Here is a 12,736-nt window from a genome sequence, read left to right on the forward strand (position 1 = left end):
TGCCAGCATATCAACCAAGCAAGGTTACATGTCCACGGGGAGGCCACCTATGGCTTCAGGGAGGCTGCCCTGTCAGAGTGATCCAAAGAGGGCCCTCGAAGGGCATTCCCAAGTCCTGCTGTCTAGTCAGTAGGGCTGCCTCTGGGATGTCTTATAAGTGCTCCCATTGCACTGGTAGGGAGAAACCTGAGGAGCAGCCGGTCCTTGCAGTGCCCTCAGCCAGTCTGGTCCCTTTGGGAGCCTGTTCAACCCCATGTCCCACCTGTATACAGCAAGGCATTGCCAGGGAAGCTCCTGGCGGGACATCCTGCTCCCCTTCACTGGGCAGATATGCCCAGGAGAGGATGGCCTTCCTGAAGCCATCCAGCACCACTGTACATGCTGCATCTTAGAGAGCTTTGTGTTGGCTCACATCATGTACCAGACACATTCTCAAAATACGGCAGTGGCAGAACAGGACAATAAACCTTTTGCCTCCTAAGGGCATATATGAAACTTTTAAACATCCATTACCAAGAATCTCATCTATCCTTGCAGCATGTTCAGATGTCTCCCAATATTTGATTTTACTGCCTTTTTCCTGGTTTAGATACCTATGTGTCCTGTTTTAAGCAGTTAAAAGATTGAAATCTTCCTTACAGTTTTCCCTATGATGTTCCTTTTTAGAGTTACCATTTTTAAACAGTGGAGCAAGAAATTTGAAAGATATACTGGTAGGACTGGTTCCCAGATAACAGCAAATATGCAAGATTTCAGAAGAACCTTTGCTTTATTCAGACTGAAGGAGTGCAACTGTAAACAAATAATATTTATTGGGAGGAAGCTATGAAATCACAGTATGAAAACAGAAAATAGCTGAAGAGTAGCTCACTGAATTACTCATGCTTACAAATAAGCATGCATGCATTTATGATGGAAATATCTGCTTATACTTTAAATAAAGTGTAAACAAGTGAATATAAAATGTACTTGTTTTACTAAAGCAAATGTAATCAATACTTTTATAGTTTTCCTTGAATATTTTTCTGTTTGTTTTTATATTGTCTTCTTTTCAGTTCTGCTCTTACAATGTGGATTTCAGGCTAAATATTTATATTACTCATTCCCAGATTTTCTTAGAAGCTGGAATAATGCTGTTGTAACTTACCAATATGATACACAAAGAAAAATCCCAGCAGAGGTGGAAGGGTGGAGGGACACACTGCATTATCTTTGTACCTGTACTGATTTTAGACCGCATAGTACTAACAAGCCAAAAGTATTATTCTGTTGGTTGTTGCTGCTGTTGTTATATGGTTCAGGTTTCTATAGCTCCTCAAACATTGACAGTATTTTTATTCTTCAACTGAATGGGTTTGTTCTCTCATCTGTACATGAGATTAATTTGTCACATTTCCATTAGCATTAATAGGAGCTACTTGCAAAAATCTCTTGGCAATTCAGAGCCAGTCATTCAATAGCAATGCAGGCCTAATTCTGCTCCAGAGGCAGCTGTACGCTGTCTACAGACCTGTGTGAAATGAATAAAAATGATGTTGTGGACTCAGTGTGCTGTGTTGCATTCTTTGCAAGTCACCGTCTTGAAGAACTGAGAGTGAAGATGTCTTGGCATTGAGGAGCGTTCTCTAAAATAATGAGCATTGACTTTTGTCTTCCACTTTTTTTTCTTCATTCTACTGGTTCTAAAGCAAAAAAAAAAAAACAACCCAGAGCTATGGAAAAATAGTAAACATAAAGAATATTAAATAGTAAACATGGAGAAAATAGTAAATAAAAATATTCCATTATCACTTCAGTGAAACTTTCTTCTTTAAGAAAGATTTCATGGCACATAAAAAGACAGCAAAATTAAAAAAAAACAACCCAGTGTTTATATACAACTGGACAAAGGTTTCTGCTGCCTATCTAATGTAACTTTCTTGTTTCTATTATTGAATAGAAGCTGCTCAAGGTAAGTTGTAGAGGCAAAGTTATAAACTATAATCAATGTCATTGACCATCCCAATTTACCTAGTTGGATTTAGAAACAGCAGAACATATGATACATGAGAAGTAAAAGTATTTTGAGCTACCTACAGAAAAAAAGCACAGGCTCTGATCTTGCTAGCAGTCTGTGAGGTGCTGGCAAGGAAATCCAAAGCAACCGACCTGGGTTACAATAAACCTGAGACTCTGACCCAGTGTGACAAACGTGAAGGAGACTCGGAGAAGACTGGCAGAATCTGGAATTAATTTTCTAAGCAGCTCCAGCTGGAATCTTAAGAAAGTTACTGCTGGCAAGGTTTGCCTGGAAGCCTGGAAGATGCATGAATCACGTTGAGTTCCCAGAGCTGTTTGAAGGCTGGAGGTCAGACATAATTCTGATTTGTCACTGTGTCTTTGACTGTAAGCACTTCAGTCTGTGTTGGGCGACTCCACCACCAGGCACTTCAGCACTGAAGGTTTTTACAGACTGCCACATCATCCACTTTGCAAACTAAACAGGTTTTGTTTAGTTCTCAGTTTTCTGTAGGATGAATTACACATCTCTTATCTCAGAGGATACAGCCTCCTCTCTGTGGAAGAAAGCATAACTACTTTAAGCAGAAAACAGACCTCTGTTTTGAAGCTCTCTGATTCGAAGCTTTCAGTCCTTAATCTCATGATAAAACTGAGATTGAACCTCAGCACATCGTGGAACAATCTTTACAGGCTGGGGATGTGTCCCATAACTAGTGACGACAAAGCTGCCTATTTTGAAAAGACAGGAAAAGAGATAATGCATCTACTAAGACGAGGCAGGACAGTGGTTTAGTGTTCTAACTGGTCATAACTCCACTGGTTCCTTGATAAATCCATCTTAGTATACCTGCACAAGACTACAAATCAGGATATGCGTAATCATCTGAGCTTAGGCCTTCTAACTGACAGGCTCAATAAATATGGTATAAACTAGAACTAGTTTAAAAACCAGTTCTTTGAAGAACAGCAACTCAGACTGATTCATTTTTAAATGTCCTTTTGAGAAAAATGTTATCACTTTTAGAGCAGCTGGTACCTCAATAAGCCCTCTGCCTCTCAGTGAAAAAAAAATAAGACCCTCTGTCTTAGTTAAACTGCACCTGGCATTAGAGCAAGCATTGTAAGATGGTACTGCCTTCTTCATGAATAAGGAACATTTAATTTATTTATTAGTTTGAAAGCGAGAAGATTCTGGGAATTCGCTGTCAAGCCAAAAGACTTTCTATCGTATTACCTGTTTTTCCAATTTGTGTTAATGAAGTTGCAGCTGCAGAGAGAAAGAAACTAACAATTGGGTTAGTCTTTTAGGATATATATCTTCAGTTATTTCCTAAGTAAACACACAAAGTAATGGAGTCCTCTGTATTCATATCCCCTCAGTGGTGGTTTAGGACGTAAGTCACTTCAGGTTGTCACTTAGGTCCTAGGACATGGTCCCACGTAAGAAATGCCTGGGAAATAAAAGTCTCCTGTCACCTATGTGCCAGGAGAAAGTGATGGAAAGATTATTTCCTACCTTGTTTTCTCATGGCTGGTCGCTGCAAAGAAACAGAGAGGTAAAAAATGAGTAAACATTAACCCCATGTGCCTTGTTGTTTAGCATTTTGCCCATCAGGGAGTACAGTTTAAAGGTAAGGTAGAACATTTATTTGAACAATCCATCAGAGATGCTCTTTATGCAAGGTCCGCATCAGTTAATGATACCTTGCCATTCTGAAAAATGGTATTTTTCTATTATATCAGAAACTGTAGACCTCCCACAAGCTGGTGAAATACTTTTTATTGGTCCCAAGGGCCTAGGTCTTCAATAAATTAAGAGCAGGAAATCCAAGACACGTTATCTCTTCTCTCTAACACTACCTGAATTAATTGGTAAATTGTTCTCTGTTGCATAACAGGTGCAAAACACATCATATCCCGCACTTTGTTCCTTCTGAGGCATCTATCTGAGGTGCCCTGTTGCTTTCTGTGCAGTGGGTCTTCTGTATCAGATTTCAAAACTGAAATCCTGCCTGCTGTTCATGAGCATGGAGATCTTTACTGCCTACTGCAACACGTTTGGCAATGGACTGATGATGTGTGTGTAGACTGTGGCATATTCAGAAATCCTAGGAATAAAAAGTTCCAGAAAATTATTGCTCCTTATTGTTGTCATGTATCTAAACAGGCAGTAAGGGAAATAACTGAATTTAATTTAAAAATATTGCTTGTCAAGGGTGAGTCCCTAGCCCACTTCAACACAACTTCTATGGTTACCTTGAATGAGATTGGGGTTATGAATGTAAATCTTGATAGATGCATCTAATAATCAGAAATCCGCATCTGCTCCCCAACTAGAAAATAGCGCCATATTGAAGCCCCTCATACAAACACACTATTTAGCTGTTTGTTACTTGCATGCATTAGTGTTCTGAACATTAAGCTGCATGAGGTAGCTTTCACATAATGAATTTGGGAGTTCCTTCTCGAGTCAGACAGGTACTGGTAGCAGAGAATCAGGCTTGGTCTCCTCTGAACACTCACAAATGGAGCAGTCAGGAGGTTAATATTGCATGACAAGGTATGGGGATAAGATTTTTAATCTCTCCTAAGCTGCAGTCCCTTTGCAAAAAATATATCAATTTGTTTGTATTCACGGAAAGTTTGTAGGCAATTTTCTGCTTGCTACACACAACTTCTTTATTTGGATTCAAGCAGAACTGAAGGTAGAAATCCAAGCTCAATTGTCAGATGCAAGCAGGGCAGGCAGTAGGTGGCCCTGCTTTTTGCTGTGCCTCTGCGGCGAGTGCTAGCCTCCCCCCGCTGTTCTGACTTCTCTCTCCCTCTGCATCCTGTGGTGCCTGCTAAGTAGGGCAGTTGCCACAATCAAAGCTAGAACCTTGGGACACAAAACCATCTGCGGGAAAAAAACAACCTCTCCTGTACTAGACAATCTGATTGAGGATGGCAGTGCACACAGGATAGCAGCAGCAGCCCTGACCCCACGCAGCTTAGCAAAACAACCGAAAATTGCGTTGTTGCCTCAATTGTGCGTGAAAGCAGTGATTAACTAGTGTGTTTTAGCAAAAGGGGAAAAAGGACATAGTCTTGGCTTGTGCTAAGGATGTTCTCCACAGGAGATTGTGGCAGGCAAAAACAACAGGGTAGGAAAACACCCTAGTCCTGAGGCCAAGTGGCTGCAGTGGGACCAACAAATTTCCATAGCTGTGAACCAAACCTGTGGGCTACTCAGTCCAGCATTGGGTCTCCAGCAGTGAGCAATTTCAGCTCCATCAAACAAAGGTACAGGAAGCACTGTAACAGGAAAGGGTGGGATAAGCCAACCCCATATAAAATACCTCATCCTAATTCTTAATTTGGGTCCAGTTTTACGTCTGAAATGAGAATTCACCTGGTCTTTCCAAATAGTGTGTTTGTGGGTTCACAATTGTGTAAGGACAGGTGAGGGAGGTGGAAATAGCATTAGATATTTTAAATTATTATATATGGTACATATAGCTTAGATGAAGAGAATTTTATTATGGTTGCAGAGCCAAGAACAGCCATTAGGATAGGCTGTGCTTAAGACTGCCTGGGAGAGAGGCCGGATCACATCTCAGGAGAAGCTGCTGTTCTCAGCACCTAGCTTTGTGGCAGTGGGTGAAACAGCCATACCTCTACTTCCAGCAATGCATTTCCACCCCCATTCTCTTATCACTTGAGATGCTGTGCTTTCATGTGAAAACTAGTTCAAAGTCCAGCTCACACAGGACTCTGTAAAGGAAAACCTGTTGCCCACATGATGCTCATAATTTAGGGTGGACTAAAATTAAATTTCACTTTGCATGATCCATTCCTCAAATGCTGCTGCTAAGGCTGTTGAGTTTGAGGAGCAAAGTTTATGCCACTCAACCTGTACCTTAGAGCACCTTCATAAAGACCATTCTCAGCTCCAGGACTGAAAACTTCCACATGCTTAAATCTGTTACGGCTCCTCTGCAGTTTTGTTTAGCAATCCTTTTTGAAAAGCAATTTAAAGAGGAAAACTAAAGATCTAATTCTGGCACTGAAGACCAGCTAGACACAGTAACTGCTGGACCATTACACTAATTGCAACTTAAATGTTTTAAAGAACAGCCAGATAAGTTTACCTCAGCTTTGCAAAGGTGTATTATTTAACAAACACAGAGAGTACAGTCGTCTTTGCTATCTAGATAATGTAAAGGAGAAAACAAGCTTTTATTTGACTGTTGGCTTTGGGGTTTTGAACATTGGCTTTTTGATCTAATTTAAATCTTCTTTATTTAAACCTTCAGAGCTTATTCAATAACTTTCTTTACTCCAGACAATTTACATTACCATGTTGTTGTGACTTATGGATCATATTGAACCATGCCAGATACCATCTGAGGTGTAAGTGTATATGAGCAACAAAACCAGTACTACCTGATGTAGAAATTATATATAAATGTATAAAATTCATTCTGTGACATTTATTTTAATTTCTTATAATGGCAATTATAACATAGTACAGATAAGACAGGTTTGAGAATTGGGACTCTAGCTGGAAAAACATGGGGTGGGGTTTAAGTTTATCTTGTTTACCTTATGAGTGCTTTTGACAGAATATATTATCAGGTATCTTCTTAAATGTGGATCTTTGCTAACTATAGCAGTTTATATGAAATACCAAAGCCAGTCATTCTAGACAGTTTATATTAGTCCTAAGAATCTATAAAACCAGTCCATCACCATTGGACTGATTGAAAACCGGCTATTTGTAGGTCCAAAATCTGACATGAAATTAAAAGCCATTCTAACACAGGTATGTTTCTAACAGAAGGCTGTATCAATTGGTCTTGGTCCTGAAGAATTTTTTCCTGACATAGCTGGGAAGTAAAACGATTTTCTGATAAAGTTTGCAGCTAGTGGGAGAAATTGGAGGAGTTGCAAATAACAGAGAGAGATGGTCATGTACAGAGCAATTGGGACCATTTAGCACACCAGCTGCCATAATCAATACACAATTAATACTTCCAAGAACACAGCATTCTTGATGTTTTAACAGCCTTTCATTGTTTTAAATTCTTTGCCTTGATTTAAAGGTATTCTCAGATGGATAATATACTGGTGCCTTTCATGCTTTACTTCAGGGTTTAAATTAACCTCAGTGTTTAAAAAACGAGTGTTTTTCTTTTAAAGAGTGCTTGTTACCTAGAAAAGTCCTAATGACAATTTTGCTCTAAAGAAACCATCACCACAGGAATGCTGGAAGTACTCTGCAGGAGCAGAGGATTGCCTCCCTTCCTGCTAGCAGCTGAGATGAGAAGGCTGTCCCATCGTTCAGAAGAATGAAGTGTTGGAAATGCTAAATATGTTTAACTGGTAGAGCACTGAGACACAAGTATGGTAATAAAGACAGAGAAGAAGCTAAAAATCAGGATGGCCCACAGCTTCCCTCCTTCCTCCTTCTTTTTTTTTTATCTGCTATTTTTCCAAAATAAATAAGTTTTTTCAAATGTGTTTATAATCATCCAGAAAGGAGGAGGAGGAGCAGTGGGGAAGAGAGCAAACTGCAGAGCATGAAACCAGAGCTGAGCATGTCTGCATGCTGCTCGCAGAACCAGGCATGGGCCCTTTCAAAATGTAATCCTGTTTGTGTCACTGTTTGCTATACTCCCTAACTGGATTAAAAAGCAAAACAAGACGACAAATCCAAATCCTCTGAGGGCTATCTTTGGAACATCCTCAGAGATTAATGATGGGCTCACGAATAGGGAGCTGTTTATAAGACTCATTTGCAGTGTGTCTCTCGATTAGGAGGCTGAGGAACTCATAATAGTACTAGCAGAATAATGGAGAAAAATGTCAAAACAAACTTTTCAGGTTATTCTCAGATTATGCCATCATACTTCATTCAGGGCTAGTCTGATACAAACAGCCTGTCTCTCTTTTGTTGTGCCTGAAAGAAAAAGAGAATTTCCTAGGGTTTATTTATTTGTTTGTTATTTTGCAATTGTTTGGGACTAATGAAGTGTGGGTTTGTGAAGTGTGTGAAGTCTGGCAGTGTGCTTGCTACCTCTGGCTCCAAGGGGAGGAAGATCTAGTCTGACAGCAAGCTGCTGGTATGTCTGAAACAGTGTAAAATAGGAAAAAAAATGAGCAGAACAAAGAATGCTTGAGACATTCTGTGTATCCATTGGAAGTATTCTGCACATTATGTGATATTCCAAGCTTGAATTTGTCCAAGAATACTAATTTGAGTACTTTCAGCCTCAAATTGGCAAACTTCACAAGCCTTATCCCTTCAAAATCATGGTACTGACTTTAAAAAATATGGTATTAAAAAAGAAGGCATAGCAAAATAAAACTCATGAAATTTCTTAGGTTATTGTTCTTTTCCATCTTGTTCCTGAATATTTAGATTAAATTTTACCGTTCCTTACATATTACAAGGATGAGAAGCTTAATTTTTCCAAATGGTAACCCCAACGTCCAGTTAATCCACAGATTAAGGAGCTGGTGCCCTGTGACTCTTGCTAAGGCTACTCAACTGTTTCAGTCTTGAGAGAAGTTGGTCTTACATAAACCATAAAGTCTTCAGTGCCCAAAATTTAATTTTGAAGAATTGTGATGGATGTTCATGGGAACTGTGAACATGGAGGATCTTTTCTCACTAGCTGCAGCTGACTGAAAAAATCACGTCAGGTAGAAGAAAAGTGAACAAGTGATTTGGAAACCTACTGGTCAGGCAGATCCCAGGTGCACTTTCTGTACAGATATGTATGTGCTCTGGCTACTGAACAAAACTGACTCCCTCTCCTTTTCACTCATACAAAATGCCGCCTATCATTCCTGGCTGACACTTCCATTTGCGCACTGTGATCCCTTCAGAGGCAGAAGAAAAGACACGCTTGCTCAGCACTGAGCCTTCTTTTATCACCTGATATGAAAAGACCTCTATTTGCCCCATTAATAAGCAGAGTTAAATGGCAGCAACTGGAATGCAATGAACACAGAGACTGGATGCTGTACAGGTATATATTATGTAGAAGTATCTACACTGAATAGCTTCTCGATTTTAGGTCTTATTTTATTTCAGGGTGGAAAAAAGTATAATCTTATAGAAAGATTCTGCTCTTTTTTTTTTTTAGTTAAAGGTCTTTTCAACTCTCCTGTAAGTGCATACCAGAACAGCACAGATGATAACCAGATGTATATACCAAACATCAGTTCAACTGCTTGAATTTTCAATACATTGACGCATCTTATACTTTATTAGTTCAGAGTCCCATTTATATAACAAAATACGTTTTCATTTAGTAATGTTTATGGTGATATTTGTTTAATGGGTATTTTTCTTAATGCCAGAGTGCTGATTACGTAAACCTTCAGGGACTATGGAGAAATACAGTTGTAAAGAAATAAACAGTTTACATATCACACATTTTTGTTCACTTGGATTGTGTATAACATAGGCGTGCTACTCCAGGATATGAATGAGACCCTCTGTACAACTGATTAAAAAATGTTTTGGGAAAAAAAAAAAAAGTGCCAAACCCAAAATCTCTAAGCAGTTAGTGGGGGAACTGCTGTATTAACATGACCCACATGACCAGTATTATCACATGACTGGTTTTTATTGCTTAGTTCAGTTTACTAATCCCACAATTTTCAAGCCAGCTTCATGACTCTGAGGGATCTTTTGTGCACACTGGGAAATGGCAGTACTACAACCCCAAATTGTTACCTGCACATTTTCAAGATTGGCACTTCACATTACACCCCGGTATGCAGAACGCAGCAATCCTCAGATGCCCTGCTGCCTTCTTACTAGTTCACATCACTGCACGTAAGCAAAATCCTTTAAGGTTATTTTGGTGATCAGGGAGTTCCAAGGAAGGGATAAGCATGCTCTCTAAGTAACTGCTGACACTAGAAGCCATTTTGTATCATCAATCTTGTCTGCAGTTATCATTTGGCCACTGACCTTCTCTCCTGTGATTTTTTAGAACAACTGTGGAAGGTTTTATATTCCAAATTCTCCAATATGTATTTTCCTGATATTTTCATTTTTTAAAAATTGAGTTTGAGAGATGCATTCGAATTGGGTCTGACTTAGGACTTTCTTCAATGGAAAACAATACCTGCAAAACCCTAAAACTTTGCCACCTCAAACGCTGTAAAGTAGAAATAGCTGTGAAGTTTCAACACAATGCCTTGCATATGTTTGTTTGTGTTTTGTTTTTCCCTGCTGAATATGAATCAGTAAGTATGAGTTAGGCTATCACCATTCAAAGGCAATACTTCTGTGCTAGATCTGCAGCTCCTGGGTCTAATTGCAGGGGCTGATACAATGAAATTTTAGTGAAGAACTGGCAGTTTTCTAACTCACTTCTACTTTCCAGAAATTCCTGCTTTTTGATTACCGTAACCCTCACCTGTGCTTATGGGCTTGTTGAGACTGTGGAGATAGTTTTGGAATGGGAATCTTGAAAATCCTTTTGATTGCAGTTTTAATTGGATTTATTAATTACCACAGAGCTTTTTAATTATTTCACTCATTATCAAGTGTTCTGTATTACATGTGCAGTTAAAAAAAGCCTGAAAAACACATTCTGTAAACTTAAAGTAAGACAGAATTTCTCCTTTAGGAGCTGGGTTAGGTCACAGGACATGAAGAGCTGTTAAATAGTCACAACTTTTCATCTGCACTGATCTGGGTTGGACGTGAAAGATTTTGTATCCTATTAACAATCTCCTGAGCTAAATGTGATTACAAGGATCACAGATCTAAGACCTTCAAAAGGGGTTATGGAACCCTTTTGATCAACTAAAGAAAATATCTGGCAAAGCTTGGGGTTGCTTCAGAGAAAACTATGCATTCAATAAATAACTCATATTTTTGGGCATGTTTGGTAATTCATTATGGTGGATGGTATTTATAATCAAGGGAATAATAAGCTAGCGGTAGATAAACTATGTGGTGGTTTTCCTAGAGGATATTTACTCAGGTGTCACAGGAAGTATTGTTTCCCTGTAACAAACACCAAAAGGGGAGGAGTTCCTCATATTTGCTCCAGGCTGTGCTCAGTTAAGCAGCCAGAGAGGTCAAAAAGCAGTTCCCCAGAGAGGTAAGTTCTTTAATTCTTGTAGTGGTGGTCTCTCTTCTGCTAGTTAAATGTGCTTGTATATTTTCTTAAGTTATTATTTATGTACCTGCTGATCTTTTTGTGCATCACTTGTTATTTACACAGGTACATAATTAGCCATCAAAGACCTCCTCATGGGTAGAATAGTATTAGAAGCTCAACTATAAAGAAAAGACAATGGATGAAAAGAGGGAACATGTGCCTTAGGTCCCACAAGTCCTCCATGGCTGAGCTCCACCCAACAGCAGGAGGACCTCCTTTTGTAGGGGGGTCCACAGTGTCCAGCACAGCAGGATCTTGACTTTATTTGGATGTAGTAAGGACTTTCACAATACAAGAAATTATTTATTAAATAAATTATAGTCTTAATTTCATGCCTTAATCACAAGAGCATTTTTTTTTCTTTTTGTCATTAGAAGCTTCTAGGAACATGAAAGTCTGTGTTTATCAGTTTTGAAGTAAAAGAGGTCCATTCTACTTATGTATGCTTCTGGTCCATTATATTACAATTATATTACAATGAAGAATAAGTGTGATCTAATGTTGAGGATGCTCTGAAAGGGTGTCTGTTCACACTGCTTTCACATTTCTCACACAGTAATTTAAAGAGTTTTCAGACTTACATGCACAATATTTCTAATGAAGTTAAAAACTATGTTGAAGGCAAGGAGACAGTCTAATTGCAACCTGTTAAAAAGATAGTGTAGTATAGATGCTGTCTCATGGTGCTAAGCACAACTTAACCTCAGACCAGGCACAGCTGGAGATGATCACACTTAATTTTTTCTGTTAATATATATCTAGATATTGTCAATACATAACACTTGCCCTTAATTATTTCAAATTTATTTGGGGGAAGAGGCATCAGGTATCCACACTCACTCAGAAACTTTGAAATCTCATCTGGAAGGCTTCCTAGAGAAAGGCAAAGCCATAAATATTTGGGGAAAAGAGGGGCAAAAGGCAAGGCGTGTTGAGATAGAGAAAGAAGAACATGAAGGAGTGAAATAAAACGAAAGGAGAAGTGACATGCTGCATGACACTGAATGTCACTCCCTCACACCTAAGTTTTCCAGCATGATCGGTGTCTGACACATAGATTGTCATCCAGTAAGGGCTGAAACTCGTTGTTTGTTTGAACAGTGCCTACATTTAGAGGCCTCAGAGGCTTACTTGTGAATAGGATCCTTTCTGCAGCAACAGGCCATCATTACACATCATTCAGGATCATCTAAATTAAACATATACCAGTTTTTGTGAGTTTCACAGAACAGTTCACCTGAGTAATTAATTAATGTAGAAGACCGAAGCGTGTACAACACTTCACTCCATATGGACTCAGTTACCTGAGTCACATCATGGATTTTTGCCTTTGAGGCCCCTTTGACAGAAGAAGGAGTGCTCACAGGGAGTGCTTACAGGGAATTTCAGGCCTTCAGAGCTAAGGGACAGTGACTTCGGCACACAGATATCAAGAAGCAGACAAAGTAGGCAGCAGTGGCTTTGTTTTCTGACAGCACTGCTAGGAGTGGAAGGGGACATATGAACCGATGGCTGAAGTTATTCTCTTTTCTAACTCCTAAGACTGTGTCTAAGCACTTCAC

Source organism: Phalacrocorax carbo, chromosome 2 (genome assembly GCF_963921805.1).
Source record: "Phalacrocorax carbo chromosome 2, bPhaCar2.1, whole genome shotgun sequence".
Lineage (NCBI taxonomy): Eukaryota > Metazoa > Chordata > Aves > Suliformes > Phalacrocoracidae > Phalacrocorax > Phalacrocorax carbo.